Consider the following 17,864-nt stretch of genomic DNA (forward strand, 5'->3'; position numbering starts at 1 on the left):
CTGCTTAATGTAGATAATTTTGTATCATGATAAATTATACAATTTAAGGAGAAAATATTGTGTCGTCATGAGACCGGTTGGTATTTATCCATCCGTCTGTCTATCTATATGTCTATCTGTCTGTTGTCTATTTATTTATTTATCTATCTATCTATCTATCTATCTATCTATCTATCTATCTATCTGAGAAATGTTTTACGACTCTGAATGTAAGGATATGGGCCCAATTTCACAAAACATCGTAAGCCTAGTTTTGCACGTAAACGTAAATCTACGACTAAAACACAATTCTTATTACTATGATAGTACAATGTTCAAATATAGTTTTAAGTACACATATTTCAATTTCTTTGGTCATTAAAATGCTCTATCTCCCGTAGAGAAGAAACTCGCTGTAGCCACTTCATGGGCTACTCTTTTCGATTAGCAGCAAGGGATCTTTTATATGCACTATCCCACAGACAGGGTAGTACATACCACGGCCTTTGATATACCAGTCGTGGTGCACTGGCTAGGCCCTTGAAATGCAAATTAACACTTGTGAAGAAGATTTTTTTAAGGTTAATTTTTTCCGAACTATCGTACCTCGGGCGAACACTCTGCCACATTCAGTGCACTATTATATGCTTACAAAAACAATTGCAACAAAGGTTGCATTATAATTTAATTGTGTTTTCGATACAAACTGTGGCATCAATATGTATGTATGTATGTAACAATGAAAAGACTAGCGGGTGGTACACCAATGCCTTTAGGACTAGTCGCTATCTGCTACATATCTATCGCGGTTGCAATCAGTAATTTCAACAATTATTTTAGCCCGGATTTCAGTCCCGGTTGACATTTATTGTTTAACGTCCATCTCTAGCCCAAAGGTTGTCTCCGCTAAAAAGACGCAAATAAAAGTTGTTTGAATTTGCGTAATGGTTTAAAGGCGTTTGTTTACATTCGGGCTGCTAGATTATAATCAGAAATGTCCATCCAGGATGATTAATGCATATAAATGTGTTTGGTAATCATAGAGTTAACATTTAGGGGTGTATGTTTTAGTGATAGGGTTGTCAACGGCAATTAGATTACGTAGTGTTACGAGCGAATGGGTTCTTTAATTGATGAATTAGAGTGTGCGACACGACAAACAGCACATGCTGCTAGCATTATTTTTCTGTCTCTGGTATTAGGGGTGGGGGAGACTCTCACACCTTCATTATCATAGGTGTAGAAAGATCCAAGCAAGTGGGAAGGGGTTTGTGGATGAAGGTTACAGTTGCATATGCTGATGAAAAGAAAGAACGGTGCACATATTAAATGCAACCCAAACCCTTATCGACAGTATCAGAAAGTGCGTGTGGTCTTTCACCTTCCCAAATGAGTCTAGCAGTCTATTTACTCTGGATTATAGCCAAGTTCAAGTTCAAATTCTTTATTGTTTTAATTTATACAAATTATAAGCTTTATAATAAAAACAACAAAATATAATAAATACATATTATCAATATCTGATAATGGTGGGGAGCGCTATGTCTAAAACACATTCATGCATGAAAAATCAATACATATCTAAAATAAATTAAATAAACCCTACATATAAGCATGATAAATAATTACGTACTGGCACTAAACAATATCCGTTGCCTCAGTTGGGGTCTCAGTCCAAAAAAAAAGTACAAACAAAAAATGTAATATATTTATTTATTATATACATAGCAATGAAATATATAGATCTACGGAAACCATAAAAGTCATATCCGGTAAAAAGTCATATTTTCACTGTATTTTAGCTACAGTGAAAATATAGAAGTCGTATTTACTTTTTTGTAAAAGTGCATGATTAAATTATCTCCCTTTGTCTCGTTTCTTCGTATTTAAATAAAGGGATACGAAGTGCAATAACGATAAAATATCTAAAACGAATTGAATACGAAGCTAAATAATGATGACACAATGTAGTGTCATCGAGTGTAAGTGTAAGAATTTAACGGCATTTGACTCGTTTTGTTTTTGTGGGAGTTTTTAGAGGATCGCTTTGTCAGGTATGTTTGCACCGCAGTATTGTTAAATAAATGTTAATAAAGATAAATTTTAATCAAATTTCTTTTTAAAAGTCTATGGTAAAGTAAATTTTCTGGCAAAGTTCCATAGGAAGAAATATATTATGACGTTACGTGTTTTCGATAGGATAAGCGAAAGATATTGCCAAAAAGCGAAAGATATTGTCAAAAATTAGGAAATATGTGCATAATAAATAGACCATTTCATGGTGTTTTTCCGAATACGATTTTTATCTCAACTCGTGATGTGTGAAAACCATATTTTCACTCATTGCTTCGCAATTCGTGCTCGTATTCGAAAAAACCCATGAAATAGCCTCTATATATAAAAAATATTATAGGTATATAAATGGGTTTTTTTTTTTTTTTATCGAATTGTACATTTTAAAATTAATTTCACCCGATGGAAATTGTTATGCTATGAAAATTAAATAAATCAACCAACCAACCAACCAACCAACCAATCGTACCGCTCTGAAAAATCCCCTGCGCGTGCTGTAACCTCACCGTGGTGCAGGGGTGTAACATTTTCTTTGAGAATGGCCAATACAGCACAAATCCCCTTGTTTTTTTCGAGATATAATTGAAATTCTGAGTAAAAGTCAGTATCTATCTGTGATATTTGTATTTTGCACAGTTCTTTACACTGTTTTTATTTAAATTTTGAATTTTTATATTGATGTTCATCATCACTTTATTTGTTTGCCTTTACCATAGTTTGACACCCAATAGCCGATGTATTTTTCGTGCTGGGGTGTCGTTAAACATTCATTCATTCATTCGTTCGTTCTGAATAAAGCGAATCAATCTTTTAAAATTTCGATAAATTGTGGAATTAAAATCACTGTGAATGTTAGAACAATCTAAATTTTGTTTTTAACTAACCTGAATTTAAAATTAAAAAAAAAAAGTGTTAATAACAGTTACAGTTATCAATTTATTGAAATATATATTTAGATAGTACTACTTGGGTAAGTGCTTTATGTTCGCGATCAGTCTCGGTATTCTAAATGGTTAAACATCCTAATTATTCAGTAGGACATTTCTAAAATATATTTATCAGCAACATTCTGCTCCGAACATTTAGCGGAGGGGGGGGGGGGGGGGTGTCTAGACTGTAACGACGTTTATAGGGGGTCGGGGCGGGACGTAGTCCAGTGGTAAAGCGTTCGCCTGATGCGCGGTCGGTCTGGGGTCGATCCCCGTCGGTGGGCCGATTGGGCTATTTCTCGCTCCAGCCAGTGTACTACGACTGGTATATCAAAGAACATGGTATGTGTTATCCTGTCTGTGGGATGGTGCATATAAAAGATCCCCTGCTGCTAATCGAAAAGAGTAGCCCATGAAGTGGCGACAGCGGGTTTCCTCTCTCAATATTTATGTGATCGTTAACCATATGTCCGACGCCATATAACCGTAAATAAAATGTATTGAGTGCGTTGTTAAATAAAACATTTCCTTCCTTCATATGGGAGTCCAGTCATGCTCCCCCTCCCCCGCACACGCGCCTGGGCCACCACGGGTCAAATTTTGACATCGGCAGCTGTTGGATCCGGGTCGGAGGGATCAACATGCTGGCGTGTGCTAAATGGTGGCATCAAAACAGTGGTGTTTGGATTTTTAGTTCTTTTCCTCTTTCCTTTTTTTTTAGCTTTTGTAAAGATCACCACAACGAAGAACACGGTTTGTTTTGTTTAACGACACCACTAGAACACATTGATTAATTAATTGTCGGCTATTGGATGTCAAATATTTTTTTAATTCTGACTCGTAGTCATCAGAGGAAACCCGCTACATTGTTCCTAATGCAGAAAGGGATATTTTATATGCACTTTACCACAGACAGGAAAGCACATACCACGGCCTTTTGCCAGTTGTGGTGCACTGGTTGAAACGAGAAAAAAATCCAATCAGCTGAATGGATCCATCGAAGTGAATCGATCGTGCGACGCAACCACCTAAACAACAAAGAACAAAACACAGGTACAGATAATAGGAATATTCAAGTAATAGTTAAGTGTGCCACCTAACAGCTGCTGATTAAAAGAATGCTTTTTTTCTTCTTTTTTGTCGTCGGGGTGGGGGAGACGTAGCCTAGTGGTAAAGCGCTCGTTTGATGCGCGGTCTGTCTGGGATCGATCCCCGTCGGTGGGCCCTTTGGGTTATTTATCATTCCAGCCAGTGCACCGCGACTGGTACATCAAATGCCGTGGTATGTGCTATCATGTCTATGGGGTGGTGTATATAAAAGGTCCCTTTCTGCTAATCGAAAAGAGTAGCCCATGAAGTGGCGACAGCGGGTTTCCTCCCTCAATATCTGTGTGCTTCTTAACCATATGTCCGACGCCATATAACCGTAAATAAAATGTGTTGAGTGCGTTGTTAATTCATCCGTTTCCTTCCTTCTTTTGGGGTTTTTTTGTTTTGTTTTTTTGTTGTTGTTTTTTGTTTTAGTTTTGGTTTTTTGGTTTTGTTTTGTTTGTTTGTTTGTTTGTTTTTTGTTATTGTTATTGTTATTGTTGTTGTTGTCGTTGTTTTTTCTTTTCTTTTTGCTTCTTTGTTTTTATTTAATATTTGGAATTTTAAAAATCGCACCGTCTCTAATTGTGTAGTTTTAAGATATATGTTAGTTTTATAGGCGCGTATGCGGGAGTGGGTAGGGGGTCGAGGTCGAAACCTTTTTTTCATATATTTTCACACTTTAGATCCTCTGCACAATTTTCTACACGCCTGTTTTATTAACTTTTTTTTATATTTGGAATACACATTCAATAATGGTGTAGTTTTAAGATATACACCGGCCTCGGTGGTGTCGTGGTTAAGCCATCGGACATAAGGCTGGTAGGTATAGGGTTTGAAGCCCGGTACCGGCTCCCACCCAGAGCGAGTTTTAACGACTCAATAGGTAGGTGTAAAACCATCACACCCTCTTTTTTCTCATTAACCACTAACAACTAACCCACTGTCCTGGACAGACAACCCAGATAGCTGAGGTGTGTGCCCAGAACAGCGTGCTTCAACCTGAATTGGATATAGGCACGATGAATGAATGAAATAAGATATACGCTACTTTTATTAACTCTTTTTAATTGATTTTATATTTGTGGCCGATATATTATAATATGCGAGAGGTTTATATTAATGTACTTTTGTTTTCGTTCTGGTTTTTCATAAAATACAATATCGATAAAACAAACAAACAAACAAACAAACAAACAAAAAACAAACACATAACACAAACAAACACAAACAAAAACAAAAAAAAGGAAGAAAACGCAACGTGCATTTACACGCAACGAACCCAATGGAGCCTCTCGCTCCGCCCACGTTCATATTAACCGATGTGGGCGGGCACTGATCTTGAGTGGGAGGAGCCAGATATTTATGAAGAAATCTTTTCACACGGCTGCTGAATAGACTGGGAAATGGGACGTCTGCGTGGCGCCTCGTTCAGGGTGCATCAAGAAGATTGTGTTTCTACGGTGACCGGTTTATGTTGGCAGGAGTTGGCGAATCTTCTCAAGAAACATTCTTTTGCTGGGACATGCAAATGATAACAATATAATTATGCTACACAAAAATCTGTTTCTAACATAATTATGATATATAAAATAATAAAAAATAAAAAATATCACATTGCGTAATGACTGTTTTGTTTAACGACACCACTAGAACACACTGACTAAGTAATCACGTTTGGTAATTTTGAATCGTAGTCTTTTGGGGAAACCCGCTACATTTCTTTTTCAATTTAGCAGCAATTGATCTTTTATATGTACTTGTTGGGGTTTTGGGGGGATTTTTTATATTATTATTATTTATTTATTTATTTATTTTTTTTTGTTGAGGGGAGGGGGTCTGTTCTGTTCTGTGTGTAGCAGGGAGTAAATTGAGATAGGGATATATTTTTTGCATGCAGTGGGAATTTTTATATGTTTACTACTCCTAAAAACATGCAAAATCCCCACCAAAAGAACAAAACATATAAAACCAAAAATATAAACTATATCTCAAACAAACATACACACATAATAACACTAATAACACATACAAACGAAACTAACTTATTGTTGAACTCTCGTTGTAAAACGAAAACCTGTCGCAATCAACTATGTATGAATATTACGCACAGTCGCAAAGAATTAAGAAAAACAACATAATTGCGTTGTGCCTGGACTATCCCTTAAACAACGTCAAATCTATAACAGTGAACACTGATCAGGCAAAATAAAATAAAATAAAATAAAATAAAATAAAATAATAAATAAATAAATAAATTAATTAATAAATTAATAAATTAATTAATTAATTAATTAATTAATTAAAAAATGTTAGATAAGGTGTGTGTGGGAGGGGGTAGTATTAAAATCTTTTACTGCATTCATCCCTACAGTTACAGGTAAAATGTTATGTAATACTTTAAAAAAAAGATAATAATACTAATATTAATAAATAAATATAATCATAAAAACCCCCACGAAAAACAAACGATAATCATTTTAAACCTCATCAACCAGTGCACCACAACTGGTCAAAGGCCGGTATGTGTTTTTCTGTCTGTGGGAAAGTGTATTAAAAAGATCCCTTGCTGCATTAGAAAAATATAACGGTTTTCCTCTGTTGACTACGAGTCAGAATTACCAAATGTTTGACATCCGATAGCCGATGATTAATTAACCAATGTGCTCTAGTGATGTCGTTAAACAAAACAAATTTATTTTTAAGCCTCATCAAAGACAGACAGACGGATAGACTCACAGACAAATTCTGTGTTTTATGTCTCACCTTGTGTACAAATATATCAGTTCAATTCAATTCACTTTATTTCCGTATGCAAATAAAAGAAATATATACCCAGGGGTCGAAATACTGCAGTGCCGACTTTTTTTTCCGGTCTGGAGATTTTATTTGCCTGTCATTCTGTCGGACTGCCAATTATTTTGTGTTTACATTCACATATTAATTTAAGGTGAATCAGCTAATTTCGATCCCTGATACTATATAAAATGTTACACAAAATCATGAAATCTATACAAACTAGAACACCAATTTGCAATACAATATTAAATAACAATAAATATAAATTATTTTCATGGTTGATACAGTTATTCTAATTATTGACGTTGTGCCTTAGCAACATAGAGGAATTTACCAAATTATGTTAGTTATCTCTCAGACGTGGATTACGTAATAACTGAATTAGTTTGAAAACCGATGGTTTACGATAGTAATATTTTAAAATGTATTTAACCTAAAATTCACTGAATTGTGGGCATACAAGTATAAAATGAAACTCATCTTCAATATCTCCTCTGTCAAATAATTTACAAATCCTGTTTCGACATTTAAAAAATCGAGAGAGTAAACAATATTTTAGTAAACATCTATATTTTGCTAATATTGTTTTTTGTAAATGGGTCAATATCAAAATTGGTAACATTTTGTGTCCCGGCTCTAAATTATATTATAAAATGTATATATTTCCCAATTGTTTTCACAGAATATTACTATACACAAAACCACACATATTTGTAATATATTTCGGACATTAGTTTTTAAAAAATCAGTATTGTATTTCAGAAATTATGCCGAAATCTCATGTCCCTTGCAAGGGGTGAAGTTATATAAAGTTTAATATTATGTCAAAAAATATATTATTCTTTAACTTTTTCTGCATAAATGTAATCATGAAATATTAAGTAACAATACTATGCTATTATACTTTATTTTTGATAATTAAATTTTACAAATCTTTTACTAAATATGTGTGTCCCTTATATATATGTCCAAACTGTTACCTCCATCATAAAATGTTCATAATTGGAGCTCCATGAACTTGGTCTTGTTGTACTTCCTACAAAGGATCTTCCACTTTCTGTCTTATCATTTGAATGTGGCCTTAATTCAGTAACTTGTACCAGAAGACACAATTTTTGGAACAAGTAAGTATATGTCTTTGCATAAAAATTTTGAGCATCCATAGTGTTACTGTCTTTGCATATGCTAAAATTAGAAATTACATTTTAAAATATTTCAAGGAAATTATGTTGTCTAAGTGCACACCATGTACCAACCAGGCATTCTACATTTGACCGTGACCTTGTATATATAATTGCTAAAATATTGTAAAATTGTCCTAACTGTTGGGCTATTTTTCTTTGTTTTCAACCAGTCACCCCTAGCTGGTGTAACAAAGGCCGTGGTATGTACTATCCCATCTGTGGGATGCTGCATATTAAAGATCCCTTGTTGCTAGTCGGAAAGAGTAGCCCATTGCAGTGGGTTTTCTCTCTCATTAGCTGTGGTTCTAAAACATACCGTATGCCCGACGCTATATAACCGTAATTAAAATGTGTTGGGTGCGTCGTTAAATTAAAAAAAAAATTGTATAACGACACCACTAGAGCTCATTGATTTATTAATCATCGGCTTCTGGATGTCAAACATGTGGTAATTTTGACAGTCTTAGACAGGCACAGCGAAAGCAAATAGACATTAAGTGGGCTGGCTGACATTGGAGGAGCTGATTGAGATCGAGGGCGCAAAGCAAAGTTTCTAGGGGGTTCGGGGGTATGCTCCCCCGTAACATTTTGAAAACTAGATGTCCGGAAATGTAATTTCTTGCATTCTACAAATAAAATTCATCTGTGCCTTAAGATTTACTACCCAAATATTTTTTTATTCAGAATTATTGGAGTGGCTAGAGCCCCCAGCCCCCAACCTCGCACCGCCGTGCCTGTTAGAGAGGAAACCAGCTACATTTTGTTTCATTAGTAGCAAGGGATCTTTGATATGCATAATCCCATAGACACATACTACGGTCTTTGATATACCAGTTGTGGTACACTGGCTGGAACGAGAAATAGCCCAATAGGCCCACCGACGGGGATCGACCCCAAACCGACCGCGCATCAGGCGAGCGCTTTACCACCTCTCGTTAAATAAAACATTTGTTCTTTTGACTATACCTTGTGCAGACATACGATTTTAGCATCGTCTTTGGGGACGTGCATCTTAAACACTAGAAGGAGGGAACACTATGTAATGCTTATCGTATCCCACACTGATATCCCATATATGATGGTTATCGGGATAACAATAATCTGGAAACAGATTTTGTTTTTTAATTAAACTTGTTATTGTTGCATTTTGACACTTTTGTGACGACAGATAATATTAATCTAAGAACCTAGGCTAAGTTATCTCTCAGACCGAGAAGAAAAACATTTGCTAGACTGGTTTATGCGTTTTACGTTAAACTAAATGACCACATCGTGGGCGAGTCAAATACTTCGCGAACGTTAGCGTTGCTCACTATCGCCAAACACGGAAATAGTCTGGACGATAGGCTGCGTTCAGCCAAACTGAATGGGAAAACGCTCACTGGTCTGGTTTATGCGCGTCACGTTATACCAAATGGCTACACCAGGGACCAATCAAATACTTTGCGAACGTTAGCGTTGCTCGCTATCGCTGAACACGGGAATAGTTTGGACTATCTCGATACCAAGGCTGGACATTCACTGGACTATGGTGTGGGTAATTTTTGGCATGTGTCCATCACAGAACTGTTCAAGCACGCCTGTTTTGGACACAACCTCTGACTTCGCCAGAGAGTTCTGTCCATGACAGGTCACTGGACTGGTTTATGCTCTTCATATTAAACCAAATGGCTACATCAGGGACCAATCAAATATAACTCGTGAACGTTAGCGTCGCTCGCTGTCACTGAACACATGGCAGTTCTCGGAAATAGATAAAAAGTTCGACAACCCAGACTGGCTTACACTCGATTCCATGCAACTATAAAACACTTTTCTCATAATTGATATATCTATCCGTTTTGTACTGAAAGGTGATACTTAGGACCCGACGTTAATGGGCGCTGTGACTTACACCTCTCGCGGAACGTATTTTATTAGTTTCGTCATAGGGTAATCTTATTCAAATTGCCCATTCAGGCTGATCACTATTATCAGACGGAGAATACACTCCCATTTCCAGCAAACAAATCTCGGACGATTTCTGACGGGACAACGTCACGTCATTGGTGGCCAATCTGACCAATTTACTGCAATCTTGCTAAATGAATTACAACGCTAGACCCAGTCGTACCGCAGGTAGCCTTGCGTGACATGCAAGATTTCATTATCCCATTTCGATCAGATTACCGGATAGCAAAACAGAGAAAATGCTAGCTAGCATTTAATTGGTCTGCTTAAATCGTCATTACAATCCTTATCAAATCCTTAATTGATCTAATGGCCGGCTAAATAGGGCAGCTCACGCGAGAATACGCGAGATTTTGATTAACGCGGAGCATTTGCCCCCGGGGTAAATTGCCATGCGTTTGCATGTGTGTTGGAAACCTTGTATTAGGGACAGTATTTATTCCGTCTTTATTTGAATTGATTGGGATCATATTTATAAACACCGGAAGAAGATGTTGCGCCATTTTAATCTAATTTGGTCATCGGTTTCGCTGTTCTCTTAATTCGACGACATTTAATAAGATAATTGTGCCTGTTTGTTGTCAGAGCGATATTAATGATAGAATTAAATGGAATTAGACACTCTTTATCTTTCTAAATAAAAAAAATAATGAAAATGATAGTTATTTAGAAGTTAAATCAACGAGCGGTTGTTATCGGTGATTCAGATTCAATTATGTATGCAGATCTTTCGTCACTATTGATGCGTGTGTACGCGCTCCGTTGTTAGCTCATTCTAAATCGTTTCACAACTACATGCGGGCATAATTACATATTGATTTGAGGTTATCTATCAAATGAAATTAATAACAATACACATATATTTAACTTCGTGGGAGGGGAGGTTTTCAATTTCATTTTAATTCATTTGCGTGCTTATTTTTAATTAAGGTTCAAGAACCCTATCCTGGACATACGCGCGCGCGCGCACACACACAAAACCACGTGCATACAAAACCACACACACGCACACATGCGCGCACACACAACACACACATACCTCGCCCTCTATTTCAAAACACACACACACACACACACACACACACAAAACATGCACACACAAATACACAAAACATACACACACTAAACACACACCACACACTAAACACACACACACACACACACACACACACACACACACACACACTAAACACACAAACATACACACACACAAACACACACACCCCAGGGGCGTAGCGTGATCTGCACCTGGGGGGTTCGAATATGAACCAAGTGGACCCTTTTTCTATTTTGTTTTTACACCATCAGAAACTCCATATGTATAACCCTGTATGTCTTAGTTCTGAAAGCGGACCATTTGCTTCAGCGGGTAGGGGGTTCGTCATTAAACATTTCTTTCTTTTTCTTTATTTAACGAGGCACTCAACACATTTTATTTACTGTTATATGGCGTCGGACATATGGTAAAGGACCACACAGATATTGAGAGAGGAAACCCGCTGTGGCCACTTCATGGGCTACTCTTTTCGATTAGCAGCAAGGGATATTTTATATGCACCATTCCACAGACAGGATAGTATATACCACGGCCTTTGTTACACGAGTTGAGGAGCACTGGCTGGAACGAGAAATAGTCCAATGGGTCCACCGACGAGGATCGATCCTACACCGACCGCGCACCAAGCGAACGCTTTACCACTGGGCTACGTCCAGCCCCTCGGATGAGCAATGGAATGCGAACGCATTACCCACAGACCTTAAACATATACACTAACTACTGAATCATCTCTATAGACGTGCACCCTTCCCTTCCCCCACCCTCGAAAATCGAAGTATCCCGAAACATCGAGGGTTTTGCATATGAATACAATGCATTTATTGTTTTAGTAGGTAGTAGGCAATGTATTGGTCAATATGTACTTCTGATGAAGATCACAATATGTGGATAATACATGTTAAGAGTACTTTTGAATACTGTAGGTGCCATTTTTTAAACGTTACACCCATCCCTGAATTATGTAAATGCCCACGGGCGTTGGAATGTGCCAAAAGGGGGGGAGGGGGGAGCACACACACATATAAATACGTGTAAACAAAAATATATGAAAAAAACATCGCTGTTGCTACAAAGTAGGGGGGGGCACATGCCCCTTTGCCGCCGCCCCCCCCCCCTCCCCCGACGCCAGTGATGCCTGTTTTAAAAGTTGTATCCCATTCCTGACTATTGGAGGTTCTTTAAATGTCGTACCCATTCCTAGAAAAAACAAGCATCCTCCCCTGGGTAGTAAATAATGAGAGCCACTGTAAGCAAATGATCCTTATAATAACAAACAGACGGTGTAAATTATAACATCTTAAATTAGTTTCTCTTTAATATTTGTGTAAAAGGTAAACTGTGGTGTACTGCAAATTGCAAACGTTTACAGCCGAATGTCAGAATGTTTGTAGTACGTGTACATAGGAGTTTTACGTTTTAGGAATATATATCAAAAACAATCTAAATTGTTTGCAAGTACGGTGATACACGGTAAGCGCATTTACCTGGGATGTGAGATGTTGAAGGATCGATTCCCTACAGCTGAATCTTTGATGTCTTCCCACTCCTATGTGATTGGGATCATAACCATCATCAAAGCAGCAGCAACAAAAGAACGAAATGGATTGGTGACCGATGAGAGAGAGAGAGAGAGAGAGAGAGAGAGAGGGGGGGGGGGGAGGGAGGAGAGAGAGAGAGAGAGGGGGAGGGAGGGAGAGAGAGAGAGGGAGGGAGAGGAGGGAGAGAGAGGACGGAGAGAGAGAGGAGGGAGGGGAGAGACAGACCGAGACAGACAAACAGAGGAGAGATGGAGGGAGACAGACAGAGAGAGAGAGAGGATGGGTTTTTTTTTATATAGGGGGGGGTGGAGGGACCATTCCCAGCACCCCTCTACATTGCGATCGACTTGGTCGTATATGAGAACTTTTTTCTTTTTTTCATTTGTCGACTAACTAATTCATACAATCTATATACAAAATAGAAGTAGGCGCCATCTGGCTTCTAGATTGAACATATAAAGGCGCAGACCCTAGTTGTAACCCGTAAAAGATGGACACTTAAGTTAGTTATTTTACAAACCTGTAACTCTCATTTGAATAAAGTTACAATAGAGTGAAAGAAGAGTCTGTGACGTTAAAACGGGAAATATCCTTAAAATAGACTAGAACTCGAATCAATAAACCGCTACTTCTCAGACGCACGTGCGTTTTTTAAAATATGTAAAAAAAAAAAAAAAAAATAAAAATAAATAATAATAATAATAATAATAGAAACACCAGGATGACCAGAAACACTAGGGTTCTACGGAAATGGATCATCTAAAGAATAAAATATATAGAGGATATTTCGTGGGGGTTTTTGTTGTCAAATATGACTTATATCTAATCGAGATAAGATATAAATCATATCTGACAAAACAAAACATGAAATTTTCTATTTATTTTATAAACTTTTGGTAATTTACCCTTATTTTTAAAATGCCAGCAGCAGAAATAGTCCCGGCTTTCTTACAATGAAGATAACACTTTCTACAGTAACGAAATAGTGAAATTTTCACTCAAAAATGTGTTATCGTCACTGAGTGAGTGATAACACTTTTATTTCACTGATATTTTAAGATATTTCACTAAATGTTATACAATAAAAAGTAATGTTTGATTTCCGTGATCATAAACGGCTCTAAAAGTGAAAAACATCCTTTAGTGTTTAAAAACTAGGGTCTGTCCCTTGAGGGCTGTTCCATAGACAGGACAGTACGTACTACAACCATTGTTGTAGGCTATCACGAGAGGGGCATTCGCTGGGACCTGGGGGAAAACGTATCCATAGAGAACGATCGATCCTGCTATCCATCGCACCTCAGCCAATCGTTTTAGGCCTAGTATTGAGCTACATCCTGCCACATAATGTGTACCCGTAAAATATAATTGAATATAGGATTCATTCACACATAGAGACACGTAATATTTTATAATGTAAGGTATATTTCACTGAATATTAATATACAAAAAGTTTGTTTTGTTTAACGACACCACTAGAGCACATTGATTTATTAATAATCAGCTATTGGATGTCAAACCGTTTGGTAATTTTGACGTATATTCTTGACAACACAGCATCGCATATCAAAATCCTTCGGAAGGGACGTAATCCAGTGGTAAAGCGCTCACCTGATGCGCCGTCGGTCTGGGATCGATCCCCGTCGGTGGACTAATTGGGTTATTTCTCGTCCCAGCCAGTGAACCACGACTGGTATATCAAAGGTATGTCCTATCATGTCTGTGGCATGGTGCACATAAAAGATCCCTTGCTTCTAATGAAAAAATGTAGCGGGTTTTCGCTCTAAGACAATATGTCGGAATTACCAAATATATCTTTATATATCAGAGAGTGTCCTCTTCTTTAACGTACTACACATATGCAGTTTTCATTTTCATAACCGTATTTATCCCATTATAAGTGGGCGGGACATAGCCCAGTGAGATCGATCCCCATCGGTGCGCCTATTGGGCTATTTCTCGTTCCAGGCAGTAAACCACGACTGGTATATCAAAGGCGGTGGTATGTGCTATCCTGTCTGTGGGAAAGTCCATATAAAAGATCCCTTGCTGCATTAGAAAAAATGTAGCAAATATTGAGGGAGGAAACCCGCTGTCGCCACTTCGTGGACTACTCTTTTCGATTAGCAGCAAGGGATCTTTTATATGCACCATCCCATAGACAGGATAGCACATACTACGGCCTTTGATGTACCCCCCCCCCCCACCCCCTCCGTTTCAACCAGTGCACCACGACTGGACAAAGGCCGAGGTATGTGCTTTCCTGTCTGTGGCAAAGTGCATATAAAATATCCCATGCTGCATTAGGAAAAATGTAGCGGGTTTCCTCTGATGACTACGAGTTAGAATTACCACATGTCTGACATCCAATAGCCAATGATTAATGAATCAATGTGTTCTAGTGGTGTCGTTTATTCCTATATAACTAAGGGAACACTAAAACAAAACAAAAAACAAAAACAAAAACATGGTATAGGAATGGGTCTTCTATAACTTTCCATAAAAATATTATACGCCATGATCAGCCGCTATGTGATGCATAATTGATAAACAGCCATTTTGCTCCTGTTTCAAGTTCAGTGTAAGAAAGAGAATTATTTATTCCGTTTTGGATGGCATCAGATTTTATGCGTGGCATGGGCTTACTTGGTAGAGCGCTTATTTGCCTGATATGTTGTTGAGTTGTAAGATTGTAAGATCTTGGTCGGTTTTACAAATTCAGTACAATGACAAAACAAAAAAGGGGACCGTGTGGCCGATGGAACCTAAAACCACAGGGGGCAGTATGTCTTGAAAAAAATACTGTATTGATTGAAACATTGTATTGTCTATAACACAGGCACGTAGGAGCCGGAGGGGCTGGGGGGGAGGGAGGGGTGATATGTCTCAAAATGCTAGGTTTTACAAAAACAATGACTATGTATGTTATTTCACGCCATCTAATGTTTAAAAATATGGTCAAAAATGTCTCGGGTAATAAGTCGAAAATAAGCCAGAATCGCTATGAAGGGGGTTAATATTTTTAATTTTTTTCTTATGAGACTTTGGGGCTTCACGTCTGCGGCGCTCGAGGTTTCGCGCAACACATTTTATACAACCATAAAAATTAGCCCCCCCCCCCCCCCCCCCCCCCCCCCCACACACACACTTTGAAAATCCGTCCCTACGGGCCTGTAACAGATAGTGTATCCATTGTAGTAAAAAGTATGTAATATTTTTCAGATCACATACTTTCTGCATTTGTTACCTTTACAGGTCACGGCACAACGTTTATTGACATGTAAGTAAACGTGGTACGGTGACACTCCAGAACTGATGTATGCATCATAATCATCAAACAAAAAACGTTTAACATCAACTTTACACTGAAAGCTGTCCATAGTTCTGAAGAAGAAAAAAACCGTCAAGTACATGTACTAGTTTATTTTTATGTAAGGACATTCCTTTCAAAAAGACTCAACGTCATATATTCATACGCCATTTGAATATGGAGTAATGGCTGACTGGAATTATGCAGTGTACAAAGACTCATTGTAGTTAACTGCTTGAGATTATATGATAAAAAGATTATACTAAAGGACTGGGTACAAGTTATCCAGTTAACGTTACGAGGCCTTTTCCCTATTTACAATATATTTAACAATATCGGCGACTGCAACTAGCTTCAAGAATAGAGACATTAAAATAAAAAAAAAGCAAGCAAACAAGTTAAATTTTGATTTGTTTAACGACACCACTAGAGCATTACATTGCATTGATTTACTTATTGGTAATTTCGACATATAGTCTTAGAGACAAAAGCGGCTACATTTTTCCATTAGTAGCAAGGGATCTTTAATATGCATCATCCCACAGATAAGATAACATATACCACAGCCTTTGATATACCGTTTATGGTGCACTGGCTGGAACAAGAAATATCCCAGTGGACAAAACATATAAATAATGTGAATGAAAGTAAAATATAACAGAGATCAAGGAAAACGATAGTAAGTCAGTTTCTGCTCAGACTGTATTGTCTATAAGATGGTGCATATGAAAGAATCCTTTTTATGGACTAACTTATGTGACAACTTAGCTCGCTCGCTCTCTCTCTCTCTCTCTCTCTCTCTCTCTCTCTCTCTCTCTCTCTCTCTCTCTCTCTCTCTCTCTCTCTCTCTCTCTCTCTCTCTCTCTCAGTCTGTCTCTCTCTCTCTTCTCTCTCTCTTTCTTGCATGGAAATTGTGGGGGGGGGTTTCAAAGCTGCAATCTCGCCTCATATTAATTATCATAATTTCATTTAAACATACAAACACACCTGCAGTTTTAAAGAATTGTGTGTGACAGTAACGCAGTTGTAATAGATAATAGAAACATGTTTATAGTGCGTCTCACAGGGGAACGCATTTTTTCATACTATGGAATTTACAAGTTATTTATTTCTGAGCCGCTTGTTTTCTAAATTAAACACAAAAATAGTATATTTTTGTTATTTCCAAAACATTTTTATTTTTACGTCAAACAAAAACAACAAAACATTTTTGTAGGAGGATGGGACGAACTATATGTAATATTCCGATCAGAACAGTCCCCTTCCCCACGTGCTATATTATGTTTGTTTGGGGGGGGGGGGGGGTTTCAATGTATTTCCGGGGACGCATGACCCGACCCCTCCCCTAAAAACACCACAAGCCAGTCTAGACTTTCTCTACAGAATTTCCTGCACACGCGCCTGTTTGACTAAATATTTCGTTTACTGCAAATCAATTAGACCTATATACATTGCATTATAATGTGTAAATTTTGCAGTTAAATATATAATTTAACCTAAACGCATCTACCTATAGTAACAGCCTCGGTGGTGTAGTGATTATATCATCGGACTTAAAGCCGGTAAGTACAGTGTTCGCATCCCGTTAATGACTTGGTATACGGCTCCGTTACTGACACCTCTCTCAGTAATCACGACGTTCCTGGGTAGAAAGCCCAGATAGCCGAGATGGTGTGCCAAGCACAGCATGCTTGAAACTTAATTGGATATATAACCATCCTTCAATATTTCATGTTGGTAAACGATTTGTTTTGTTTAAAGTGCCGTTAGTTTTTTCGTAGTGAAGTTCTGTCAGAACGTTAAAAACAAAACGAAAATAAGAAAAGTCATGATCGGGGCATTTTCCATAAACGCGGGAGTGGCCTAGTATGTGCAATCAATTTACATTCTGTGCCAGATTGAAAAAGGCCATAAGGTAACTTGTACTTTGTTAGATGTCGAGCCCCAAAACAAAAG

The sequence above is a fragment of the Gigantopelta aegis genome, chromosome 10 (assembly GCF_016097555.1).
Source record: "Gigantopelta aegis isolate Gae_Host chromosome 10, Gae_host_genome, whole genome shotgun sequence".
Classification (NCBI taxonomy): Eukaryota; Metazoa; Mollusca; class Gastropoda; order Neomphalida; family Peltospiridae; genus Gigantopelta; species Gigantopelta aegis.